This window comes from Ictidomys tridecemlineatus, chromosome 13 (assembly GCF_052094955.1).
Source record: "Ictidomys tridecemlineatus isolate mIctTri1 chromosome 13, mIctTri1.hap1, whole genome shotgun sequence".
NCBI lineage: Eukaryota > Metazoa > Chordata > Mammalia > Rodentia > Sciuridae > Ictidomys > Ictidomys tridecemlineatus.
The window spans coordinates 4,414,466-4,426,834 of NC_135489.1; the positions used below are offsets into that span (position 1 = coordinate 4,414,466).

General features: G+C 46.9%; 1 long non-coding RNA gene across 1 annotated transcript in view; it reads left to right on the forward strand.

Moving 5' to 3' along the window:
* The first annotated feature begins 11,570 nt into the window (after positions 1 to 11,570).
* The window catches only part of LOC120886524 (uncharacterized), a 45,724-nt gene continuing 44,925 nt past the window's right edge, over positions 11,571 to 12,369 (forward strand). Inside the window, exon 1 of the long non-coding RNA XR_005729514.2 lies at positions 11,571 to 11,649. This is a non-coding gene — a long non-coding RNA (uncharacterized LOC120886524). The remainder of the gene's footprint in view (positions 11,650 to 12,369) is intronic.

Below are 12,369 nucleotides of genomic sequence, written 5' to 3' on the forward strand. Positions count from 1 at the left end.
ACTGAAATCCACACCCTGCCCTGTACCACAAAGTGACCTCGGTGTCCAGGGAGGAAGGCCCACACAGACTTTATTCTGGTGATACAGACACCCCAAGGGTGAGTACGAGGCACGTGGAGTGATCACTAATCTGTGACGAGCACTGAGCACTGGCACAGTGGGACTGGCATGGTGGGACTGGCACAGTGGGACTGGCACAGTGGGACTGACCCAGAGCCTGCAGGTGAGGAGGAGCAGGAAGGCGTTGGTGCAGGAGGAAAAGGACCCAGCAACATTGAGGCTGCACTCAAGAAGCATGGGATGACGTGGGGAGGGTAGAAACGAGTTGGCAAAGTATTGTCATATTTCAAGTTGAGGGAAGGAAATGAGTGACGTGTTGGAGAAGGAATCTATGGCATCTTTGACTTCTGATGCCCTCCCCGCTCTGCCAGGCCCTCTCCTGGCTTGGCTTTGCTCAGCACTTCCAACTGGCCATGTCCCTGTCTTCTCCGCATCCTCACATGGGCTTTTCCACCCCTTATCAATTTTCCTCCATCCCTCAGATAAGATTTCACTTCCTGCTTTCTCTGCTGCCCCAGCCACCACAATCTACCTCAGTTCATATCCTGGACTATTCTTTTATGCCATTTCCTACAACAATCCCAGTGGGCTTTTCTGCCCTCCTTACCAGGATGGGAGTCATGGTGGGGTTCGCGTTCACGCAGACTTGTGTGCTCCTCCCCCTTCTGGGCATGTAGCACCCACAGTCGGGTCTACTCCTCACCCGGTACTGAAGGTGACTAGTGACCAGGCCCTGGGAAGTGAGTGGGGGTTCTGCGGAGGGACAGTGGCTGAACTGCAGCCGTGTCGCAGTGGTGGTGGTGGCTATGGGTCATCCAGTGGTGAAGCTTAGGAAGGGTTTGATGCTGAGTCTGTAGCACAGAGAATTTGGGGCTAAAGACACAGATTCAGGAGCTTCCTGCTACCCATCAGAGCGAGCCGGGCATGGAGTCTGCAGTCTGCAGAGCCATCAGGGAGAGTGTCTGGTGACTTGGGCAAGTTCCTCAACCTCCGTGACTTTCAGTGTCCTCATTTGTCAGTGGGGGCTAAGAACACGCACCTCAGGCTACCGAGGTTATTAAACGTCTGTGAAGACTGATGGCTAGGAGGGGCTTTGCTCAACGCCCGGCACGTCCTAGACGGGTAATGGAGAGTAGCTGAAAGAGGAGGGCGGAAGGGGGACCCAGGGAGAGGCTTAATGAGCGTGTGGGGAGGGGGGACAGGAGAGAAGCAGGAAGGGGAGGCTAGCTGGCAAGGTCAGCTGTTTCTCTGCTTAGTCCTCATTCAGAAAACGCAAATTAATGCCAACATGACATACGTGACATTCTCCTAAGTAGCCACTTCAGCGGAATTTAATAAGGCCATTTTCTAATTTCTTATAATTTATTATATTAAAAATGAATAAAAATAAGGAATATTATGTTGGGATTTTAAATTTAAATTTTTTGATCTTATAGCACGACACATTGTAAAAGACACCTGCCCAGACCTGCTCTTTGTTTGACATCTGCCTACTTGGTGTTTGCTTATCTTTATTGGGAAGAGCATCTTTCCATCTGTAAGTTCTTTTGAGGGCTAGGCATGTGTTATGTAATTGGAAATGGCTTGTGTGGAAGAGCAATTTGAGAATTAGCTTTTATTACTTAGAGTTTATAGTATAAAATAATTGTCTTAGAAGTCTTATCAGGTTGAGATTTATTTTCCCAATTAATGGTTTGCTCAAGAAGTGATTTAAAGTTTCCTATTCTCATAGGTAACAAATATGAGTGGCAGGTACAAATGGTCTAGAAATGTCACCATCCATCCATGGGATTTTAAATCAATGGATTGTGAAATTCTTCTGTCAGAAAAATTGATTGTGACTCTTTAGGCTCTACTATAAAATTATTCCTGTCATCCACATATTAAAAATGTTCTTTCCATCAAGTAGTTTTCCTAGTAGGCTTGTCCATCTAACCTTGGCTGTCAGACAATATTATGTCTGCTATTATCATACAGGAGAGGCAGCAGAGTGGGTGAGGCAGGAATGTGGGCGTCTTACCCTTACTAATGACAGGAAAATTAAAACAACCATAAGAAACTGTTTTCATCTGTCAAACTGGAAAAGAGTAATAAAAAAAATACCTGGAGTTGTTAGATCGTGTGTGAAGACATGGACTCCTGGCTGGCCGCTGGTGGGAGTATGATTGGGACAATTTTTGTCGGGAGTAATTTGGCCAGAATCATAAAAATATCCAATACTTTGCTATCTAATGCTCTACTCACTTCTGCAGAATTGTCAAAGAATGTAGCGGCACACCTGGGCACAGACACGTGCACGAGAGCGCTCCCCAAAGGTGCGGTGGGCAGTAGTCCGCCTAACTACCCAGCAATACAGGAATCACCTCTCAGGGAAGAGATACATCATGGCTATTCACACTGCAGGGCTGGGGATGCAGCTCAGTGGCAGAGTGCTTGCCTGGTGTGAGCAAGGCCCTGGGTTTGATCTCCAGCAACACACATACATGCACACACACACACACACACACACACACACACACACATCACGATACCCAAGAAAGTGAATATTTAGTGAGCATGAAACATGCTTCTAAATGAATCGAGCAGAATGGAACAGGCGACTGAACATGCACACAACATTCACTCGTGTAGACAGAGGGTGTCTGTGAGGGTGACGTGCTCTCTGTTGTGACGTAACACACCCACTTATCCGTCCTCATGACTGCATAGCCTGACGGGGCTCCTTGGTGACTGGGGAGGGTCCTCTGTACAGTCTGTTGGCTGGGTTCCTCCCAGGCAGTGCCCAGCTGGGGGCTAGGCCAGATGGCCTGAGAAGGTGTCCCTAGCAATTCTGGGGCTTCAGTCCTTAGGGCAGCTCTGCAGGTGTTCCCACCAGCAGGTGACCTGGGGTGGACAGCTCTGTGGCAGCTGACTTCCCCTGGGAAAAGGCAGAAGCTGCTGGATCTCTCCGGCTAGGTGGGAGCTGGAATAGAACCCTGTGGTGCTGGTCATGGTGGCTCATGCAGCAACTTCAGGACGGAAGGAATCAGGTGGCCATCTCTGAAGACGTGAAAACAGCTTCCATCAGAATTTCTGAAGCACCTCTCTGTGTGTGGCCTGGTTGTAGATTTATATTTGATCTTAACGTATACTTTCTGTCTCCTTCAAATTATTTACATTGAATGTTTGCTTTATCATCACCCAAAATAAATATGCAAAACAAGTACCAAGTTCTCACTATAACAAATTGTAATTGCATATAGCAGGGCATTGGAGTAGGATTCAAATCCAAGTCTTGTTATTGACTGTGTAGACGGATGACTACCTAGGCTTGCTGAGCCCCAGGTGTTCCATGTGTTAAGAGAGATAGAAAGAGCTCAGGTGATTAAGGCAGACAAGGTCTGTGAGGTGGGGAGCTGCAGGCCCTCCTAAGAGGTTGCTCTAGGGTAATGTGTATTTTCCTTCTTCATGTCGACATCTTAGAGCTTTGATGTGTAGTTGGCATAGCATCAATTATTCATATTTTCAGCCATTTTGAGCTTTGCAGTATTGAACATCATTTATTTATGATATTGTATCAATAATCCAAACTCAGCAAGTTTCTTTGCTTAAATGGAAAAAAATTTGCTATGTAATATTTCTTCACTAGAGAGAGATTCTTCAGTCTCTTCCCTGAAGTGCTATTTTCTTAGGTCTGTGTAGACCTGTCCAGAGAATCAGGCTTTCTCTTACAGATATGGGTTCTAAACACTGGCTGGTCAGGATGCTGTGGCTCTGCACAGGTGGTGCTGTGAAGGAGCCTGGCTTTGGCTCTCGAAGACCTAACCTCTCATTTTGATTCCACAGTTGAATAGGTGTGGCTGTAGGAACGCTGTTTTTCTGTTTTGTTTTGAAATATCTAAGATAAGAAAGATCAGACTCCGGTGATTTCTGAAGCTTCTTTCAGCTCTAAAATATCAATTCTACATGTTTAGGTTCATGTCAAGAAGACTACATGAATTGTGTGATAGCTCTATTTCTTTTGAGACAGACTTGGAGGCTAATGCTTATCAGGGGAACTGGTATCATCTGATAGATTTTAAATATGGTTTCTATTTTAAATATGACCATTGACCTGCAGGTTGACCTGTGGGAAATTAAATCCTATCCATGTTTCAGCTCCCTCGTGGATCTAAAAGCAATATTTCTTCTTACCTCAAGAGGTGGTTATGAGACGACTACATCCAAAGAGCAACAACAATCTCCACAAGGAGGAGGTTTATAATGGCTCTGTGAAGTTTCACTGTTCATGAAGAACCTCTAGGAACACAACCCCCAATTATGATCATAAACATGTGTAGACTCTCATCATCAATCTAGAAATGTGCTGGCATAATATTTGATTTCCACAAAACCTCCACATCAGGTCCGCATCTGCCATGGTGGCTTCTACTCTGAACTTATAATTTTACGTGGAAAGAAACATTTGGGACATGTGGAGGGATGCTGTTGGCAAAGCTGCTAATGAGCTCTCTTATGTAGAACTCTTAAATTGTAACTTTTGGGATTTAAGATATTAACATCAAATCACACAGCCTGATTTTTTAAAAGTTTTAAAGAAAAGCTTAGATGTTAAAAAATTAGTGAATAAAAGACAATGGTGGTGTTAATATTAAATGGAAATCGATTAATAAATCTATTTATCTACCCATCTAATGAGATGGGTAGACACATGGCAGATTAGTAAAAATGAAAAATTCTCCATGATACCAAGTTTTGGCAAATTTGAGGAGTAAAAGGAATCCCTTATGTGCTGGCAGGGGGCATACAATGGGTATAACCACTTTCCAAACAATTTGCCTCTAAAAGGCCCTTGTCCCTGAATCCAGCAATTCCAGTCCCAGGAGAGCAGTTTACCTGCCTGGTGCACCGGGAGGCACTGACTGCTGTGCTGACATGACATCTTCCAACACTGCGGAGCTTTGGAAATGACCCACCAGCAACAGAGTGGTGCACCTACCAAGCAGAAGAATCTCCAACTTACTGCTTTGGTCTTCAAGGACAGCCCCAGTAAAGTACCCTAACTGGGTGTCTTGATGACCGCGTTCACTGCTTCAGGGCTCTGCAGGCCAGAGTCTGCTGGGTGGGTTCCTTCTGAGAGCTGTGGGTGGAATCTGTTTCAGGCCTGTCTCTTTGGCCTGTGGATAACAGTCTTCTCAGGTCATTTTTCTTTTATGAATATCCCTTCTTAGGAAGGACACTGGGCACATTGGATGGGGGCCACCATAATAACCCCACTCACATTGGATTATCTCTGCAAAGATCCTATTTCCAAGAAAGGTCACATTCTGAGGTACTGGGAGTTAGAACTTCAACATAAGAGTTCGGAGGTACGCAACTGACCCCACAGCAGTCATTCTTTATTTTTACAATCAGGCTGTACACATCTACTTGTGTTTGTTAATCAGAATGTATATGCACATTAAGAGATGTCCACGACTTTCAAAAGATTCCTGACAGGATCCATGACCTTTGAAAACTTAGGAATCATTTGCAAATTCAAAGTAGAATGTCTGACAGGAAGGGTTGTTAAATGCTACAGAAGCTTATAAAGAAAGCATGCAGAACCATTTTTGTAGGGCATTTAAAAAGTGGGATATTATTTAAAATTGTTCATCTGTATCCAGTGGGGACTGATGTTAATATCTGATACACCTTCCTGCCTTAAGAATGATTACACTTAAGCCATTTCAGATAGATAGTTGCTCAACACGCCATGGAGAAGCCCCTGTACTGTGTCATTTACTATCTGACATGCTGTCTGTATTATATGCTTTTGGACATAAGAATGTTTAAGTCAACATGAGGGAAATCACATGGTCCATAAACTTCCTGCCACATTCTCCAGTATAGGGCTGGCCTTCAGGGCCACATTTTGCAGCTGCAATGGGCAGTGCGCCCCGGGAGGATGACCTGCTGAGTGCTTGTCACCATCTGCCTGCTGTTCTTCTGTGGGGCTGGGGAGGCTACCGTCACCACCGGGCCGATGCCTCCTCGGTCAGGCACCTGCAGGTAGGCTTCGTTGCACTGTGGCTGTGAAAAAAGAGCACAAGAGGGGTGGAGAATGATTAGAATCACTTCTAAAATAAGGAATATGCTTGTTTTGTTATATATTATTTTAAGCATGTGAGAAAATACCATAAAAATTTCCCTAAGTGTGTATGTCCCCTTCACTAAGGATGATATCGCGACTGCTTAGCCAGAGGGGTGGAGAGAGCTCTTTGTCCGGGGCTGGCCTCCGCCCCTCTTTTCCCATCCTGCAGGCTGAACTGCTGCTTGTGCTGTGGAAGAGGGGCTTCCTGAGTGCAAGCTCCGATTGACCCAGTAAATATTCCCTGCAGCCAGCAGCAGTCTGGATGGAATTTCTAAGCCACAGAATCATCTTTAAAGAGTTTTAAAAGGCAATTCTCTACAAAAAGGTCTGGTATCCTGTAAAGCAACAGGTATCTAGCATGGAGCTGGGTTCCATGGTGGTGACCCTTCCTTCAGGAAAAAAGAGAATGATCCGGGTGACAGTGGGTGATCTCAGTGACAGCATGGCTGGGGTAGGACAGTCCAATTTGCTCAGCTCTTCCATGCATTGGAAGGTAACAGCTGTTTGCAGGTGTTTACGCATAGGAGTGCACTGGCATGTGTTCACAGGGACCTGTGCATGAACACACGTGGGCACTGGTGCTAAGAGTCTCCTCCCATCCTTAGGCTCTTAGATTTAGTGCAAGGGGAATACATTTTAAGTACCTTTTCCTTGGTCAGTAAGCCAGACTCTCAGCTTGCTGTCTGTCTGCCGTTGAGGTTAAGTGCTGAAGAGGAGCACAGGGAGTGCTCAGGACAGAAAAGGTGGGGGAAGCAAGGTTCTGATGGATGAAGCCTTTCTTGGGATAGCAGAGGAGAGCCGACCGCTTCCCTCCGTGTGAACAACTGGAGGGGAAAGGGTCTACTGTACCCACTCACTTAGGCTTCATTCCTCAAGCGAGAAAACACTAGAAGGAAGGTAGGAACCCACCTAGGCACGGGAGGAGCTGCGAGCTTTTGCTCTTTTGCTGACTTCGCAGTGGGAAGTCCAGTCTCCTCTCTGTGTTGCTGAGACTGTGGGCCAGAGGCCTGTTGCCACTGGATCTGTCCACCGTCCACTTGTATATTCCCTCTTTTAGCAACATTCCAGCAAGTAAAAACAACTGATCATTTGTAAAGAGACAGAATCTTGAGGTTCAAATTGCCATATTCAGGCCTAAAGTAAGTAGCTTGAAATGGGGGCCATGACTGATTCATAGTTTTTTTTATATATTTGTTATTTTTTAGTTATAATTGGATGCAATACCTTTATTTTATTTGTTTATTTTTATGTGGTGCTGAGGATTGAACCCAGGACCTCGCACATGCTAGGTGAGCGCTCTACCACTGAGCCACACAACCTCAGCCTCTGATTCACAGTTTTGAAGGAGGTGGTGGTGGGTCTTGGGAACTGGGAGGAGGTGGTCAGTAACTTGCTCATGGCTTGGGTGTGTCAGAGTGGAGAGCTCACTTGTGTAGACAGCATCGTGTACAAGTATGCCACGTGTCTAATGTGCACACACACGGAATCGACTACGCATTTGGAGGCTATTTTAATTTATAGCACAAAGACCTTTGCTGAATTCATTTTATTCTCATATTTATCAAATGGAAACAGGTTCAATTGCATTAATATGTATGGAGAGCCTGCATTTGGAACTGGATACCTACAAAGAGCTCTCCTGTTGGTGGCATCAGGAAGAGAAGAGAATCTTCCAGGTGGGGCTGGGAAAGGGACTTCTCATGGGCCATCCCAGTGCCTGGACCCTCCCAGGACAGAACTTGGAACAACAGCCCTAGTGGTCCCTCGCGTAGCCTCCTCCATTGATGCATGAGGGTGGTGTCAACGCAGCAGGCATGCTGAGAAATCAGAAGAGATAGTGGAATTAAGGGAGGAGTGAGGGGAGGCAGGGCGTACCAGGCTTCTCTAGTTCACTCTTGATTAAATGATCAGTCCTCCACTTTGTGTACGCAGGTGACTCTTGGACACACAGCCCTTGTGTGCAAAGTTCCCAGTCTGCAAAGCCATGTATATTCTCATCTGACATAGTTAAAGGATAAATGTATTTGCTTTATGAACACAGTGGTTTGTGTTTCAGGCAAGAAACTCTATGTTGTGGAGAAGAAGAAAAATCTAAGATCTATTGCCAAAAAAATGAAGGAATTAAATTCTTTGTTTTAAGTGAAGGAGCAAATTAATGCTTTAAACATGCACTCCTGAGAATCAAAGTGTTTTAAAATGAACCTTTGCATGATTTGATTGTTGTGAACTAGAACAGAATACATTGTGAAAGTCTCCCTGCCGCTGACTCGGCTTAGTTCAGAATTTACTACCTTTTATTATCCTTGGAGAGTAGGAAGTCTGAATAAATCACCTCTAGACTCAAGGCCTCTGCTTTCTAATTCTTTTTCTTTCCTTTTAATTGCTCTTCGAAGAAAGATAAATAAGGTATTTGGATGTTTTATGTTGCACATACACGTGTCTCATTCACACAACCTGGGTACCTGGTGGAGTCTCCCTGTGTGTCTTGATGAGACTTGGGTGGGTTCCATTCGCTTGTCGAAAACTGTGCCTGGTAGAGTTTGCATCAGAGAATGGGTGGTCGGTAAATCCTGCTGACTGACTGACTTGCACATTTAAGAATAAGTCCAATCTGTTGGCAGTTTTGGTTAAATTCCCGTTAAGAGGAAGTAAATATAAGCAGAGTTTTATGTAAGCAGGGATAAAGATTCATGGAGGGAGCCTCTGTACTGCTGGCAGGAGTCACATGATTTTGTGGGGTGTTTTGAGGAGCTCTAGGAAGTGGCAGCCCCTGCCATCCTGACCTACTGTGTGCAAGAAGCCTGTGGGTGTATGCCTTAGGACACCTGCATTAAGTGACAAATTGCTTAGCTATCACCAGCAGTTAACATCTTCCTGTGAACTAGCTGTCAAGTCCTCTCTGAGGCAACATCATGAGGCAGGCTGCCGGGAGAGGGGGGGTGATGACCGGTCCAGACTTAGGACAGACTGACAATGATTATGCAAATAAGCTTTTGGGGACTGACCTTGTGTGTACAGAGGAGCAGCAGTGACATGATCCTATACCAGCCGCATAAACTGGGACTCTCTGCTCAACTGGTTTGCCAAGAGGGTAGGGACCTTGTCCGAGGCCACACTTTCTCAGCCTCACCTTTTTACAAGGCTATGTTTCGGTGAGTGCAGGTGGGGATGGAGGGACATCTGTGTGAGACTCTGTCCAAAGCTCCCGTGCTGGCTCAGCTTGTCTGCAGTGTTGGGGTCTGAGCACCCAGGCCTGATGGGTGTCCCTTCCCCTCCCGAGACATTGTATCGACCCCTTGGTTTCTTTTCACGGTTCCTTAGCTGATGCAGCTCATTCCTCGTCTTCATCATTGGCTCCTTCCACTAAAATGAAGCAGTGGCCTCCTGTCCAGGTGGCTTCTTGGTCTCAGCTCCCATCATGGTGCTGAGCCCACGTGCTGGACCAGAGTGACCCACAGCACCGGTCCCTGAGAACCAGGTGAGAGGGAGGGTCCTTCAGGGAAGGCTGGTGCTGCCTGCTTTGTCCTGACCAAGGAGCATCTGACCCTGGTCCTGAGTGTGACAATGGTCTCCTCTGGAAAGACAGGCCTGAGAAGGACGGGTGGGAGAGGGTGTGCCTCTAACTGCCCAGCTATGACTGCGCCTCGTGACAACTCCTCTTCTCAGCTTAGAAAAATATGCTTGCCTTCATCTATTTCTATTTTATTTTTAATTTTATTACGGCTGGAACACTGACCATGAGATTTACACTTGTAGCAAATTTTAAGGTTGTTTTTTTTGTTGTTGTTCATTTTCTAGTGCTGGGGGTTGAATCTCATGCCAGGCCGGTGCTCTGCCACTATTTCTCTATGACTTTTGTGAAATGGATGATGTTTTGTGAACAAGTAGCCTACGGGACTCCTTTCTAGGAAACAAGGTAGGGAGGGCAAGAGGGTGCCCATTACCAACAGGCTCTGTGATGAGGAGGGGGTACAGAGGGAATGCCACCCACTCGGATTTGAAGCTTGAGACGAAAGCATGAGACTCCTGGTCTCAACATCTACAGGTGAAGGTAAAGGGCAGGGTGGAAGGGGATTCTGCAGGGAATCTCTGTTCAAGTTAGGACAGTGGTCTCAGCTCTCAGTTTATCCAAAAGCTTCTACATGGAAAGAGATTTTAAAAAGCAGAGCTCCACTGGAGGAGCAGGAATGTCCTCACTGCCATGTAGCGTCACTGCGGTCATTTTGGTGGCAAGGAAATCTCCATGAATGTAGCCTTCCTTTTGCAGGACGTTGGCAAAACCGCCCCTGGGACAGGGAGCCATTCCCATGTCAATCCACTTTGGTGGCTTCTAGAAACGTCATCAGACCTTTACAGAATGTGGCTGAGCCGCCCCGCCCCCCACCATGAGCTGCTGCACTTCCTGTTTCAGCTTAAATGATTTCTAAGGAAAGTTTTAGGCCAGAATTTGTTGCAAAGTTGCTGATACCCCTTAATTCAAACTGGCACGATTGGTGGTTTTGCAATAATTGTCCCACGAAAGAAGAGAGACGAAAAAAGAGACGGCAGGGCCTCCGTGCGCCTCATAATGAGTGCTCTGCAGAGGTGGTGGGAGGAGGAGCTGGGGACATTTATGCAGCTTCTTGATTGACTCTTTCACATTTATTCTCAAGTGACAATTCCAGCTACGCGCTGAGACAGGCAGATAACTATTTAAGGGAGCACCTTATTTTTGGAAATGTTATTTTTTTTCCTAAAAGGGTAAGAGACGTTAGCGACTTTTTTTTTGTTCCTAGAGAACTTTGTCAGCTCGATGATGATTTCACAGGGGAAAGTTTCAGCGAGGACTAGAGCCTCACTAGATCTGGAACTGGAAGCAATCTAGAATCACCCATTCCAACTCCAATTTTTTAAGAAAGCTAACATGCAGATAGGCGAGCGGGTCTGTCTCAGGTCACAGTGGATGTAATGGGAAGACCAAGGAGAGGATTCAGTGTCCTCTGACGCTGGGCCACTGCTCCATGCCCAGACTGGAGACTGTGCTTCTCTTTCCTACTGTGGGACAGTTCTCTGAGTGGTCTCAGAGTGACTTGGCTCTTCCCCTTTCTCATTTGCGGTTCTCAAAAATGACTAGATTGTGCTGGGGATGCCACTCCTGAGATAAGGGGGACTGGCCGGGGGAGTCTGGCTCTGCTCCAGGCCCCTGCAGGTGGGGACACCTTCTGTGCCTTATCCAGCCAGTCATGTCCTCCCAGGAGACAGACCTGGGCCGCTTTCTGAGGTGTGCCAGCCACAGTGCAAGGCCACATGTGCAGGTGGGACTCCCTCCCCCAGCAGCGCCCCGAGCCTTGGACCCCAGACTTCGGTGGTCCCTGGATGCTGCCTGCCTGTGTAACTCACGCGGGGTTTTCTGTCTCTCCAGACGCAGACCCGTAGGTGAGCAGGATACAGCAACTTGGCTTCACACCCACCGCCCTCCTCTTTGGGGTTCTTCCAAGGTGAGTTAAGTGTGGGTCTTAAATTGGCCTAAGGATCTTGGGCCTCCAGGGATTTGCTCCAGACGTTTGATGACGACACCCAGGTTGTGTGAAGTGTTCACAGATGTTTTCAGATATGCACTTCCAGGAGAAGCTGCTTATAGCATTCGCTGTGTTCCCTCAGAGGAACCAGGAGGAGAGAACCTCGAGAACCCAGTAGGGAGAAGGGGCGAGCTCTGCTGCTTTCGCTGCCTCCCCTTGGCTCTCTTAATAAGTGCTGGCCACGTGTCTGGCCCTGTGCTAGGCGGACGTGCTCTTTGCAGTTGTGATGAAAGACCTGGGCGATGTTCTAGATGGGACAGCCTTGGACAGTTCATGTCTATCATTCTGATTTCTCAGTCTGTTCAGGCAGTGGGTTCTGTTTCACCTCATTGGAGCTTCCTTAGGAAAGGGTGCAGTCCCAACCTGCTGGTCTCAGGTCAGCACTGACGTGAACAGGCTGGAAGAGCTGGGGAGGGGCTGCTGTCTTAATGTGCTGGGTGCCTGTTACGGTGAGATACGAGGAGTTGCCCAAAGCTCAACGCAAGACAGCTTGGAGTTGGGATGATGGATTACGAGAGTCGTGACCTAATCAGGGGTATCTACTGCTGTGGAGTAACTGGGTGGTAACCGCAGGGCGGGAGGATGTGGTGGAGGGGGTAGGTCCCTGGGGTGTGCTTTTGTGATCTATGTTTGGCCTCA